Consider the following 788-nt stretch of genomic DNA (forward strand, 5'->3'; position numbering starts at 1 on the left):
TGGCGTGGTTCTACATCAACGAGACGCGCGACACCAACTGGGTAGCTGCCCCTGAGTTTCGATCTGGAATCCCCACGCGGCTCACCTCCTGGAAAGAGAAGGGCATGTCCTGCGGTTCATCGGTGGAGCTGGACGGACTCCAGAAATGTATCCGGAATATGGCAGGCAAGAAGCTCAAGCTTGTCAACATAGTCCAGGTCATGCTCATCCGCCGGATCCTCCCGTGTCAACAACGGGATTTCAACTTGTGGGAGTTCGACCCGGCCCAGCACCAGACTCTGAGCGAGCTCTTCGACACGACGCACAAGGACGTCTGGAGGGTGCTGTTCAAGGGCGCCGAGCTCCCTCCCTCTCTCACCGAGGACCGCGGGCTAAGCGCGAAGCGCCCAGCGCATTCGGTGAGTTCTATACATCTGGTAGGATATTAACCATGTGCGGGTTCTAAGCTCCATGCCTTTGACAGGACTGGGTGGAGACGTCGGGGCAGATTAATTGTCCGGCCCCTCTGCCCGAAGACACTGCAGACGCTCTCCTGACGGAGATGCTGACTCCGGCTCCTTACAAGGTGCCGGAGAAGACCAAGAAGGCCAAGGGAACCCGAAAGAGTTCCCGACGCCAGGTGCTATCGAACTCATCGTCCGAGAACTCCGCGATGCACTCCTCCCACGAAGACGAGGAGTAAGATGAAGATGCTCCCCCACCAGTCGGGGGAGACAAGAAAAGGAAGGCCGCCCTAACCGGGGGGGCGAAGGGTCCAAGAAGGGAAGGACTCTCCTTCCGGACTACTC

The sequence above is a fragment of the Triticum urartu genome, chromosome 1 (genome assembly GCF_003073215.2).
Source record: "Triticum urartu cultivar G1812 chromosome 1, Tu2.1, whole genome shotgun sequence".
Classification (NCBI taxonomy): domain Eukaryota; kingdom Viridiplantae; phylum Streptophyta; class Magnoliopsida; order Poales; family Poaceae; genus Triticum; species Triticum urartu.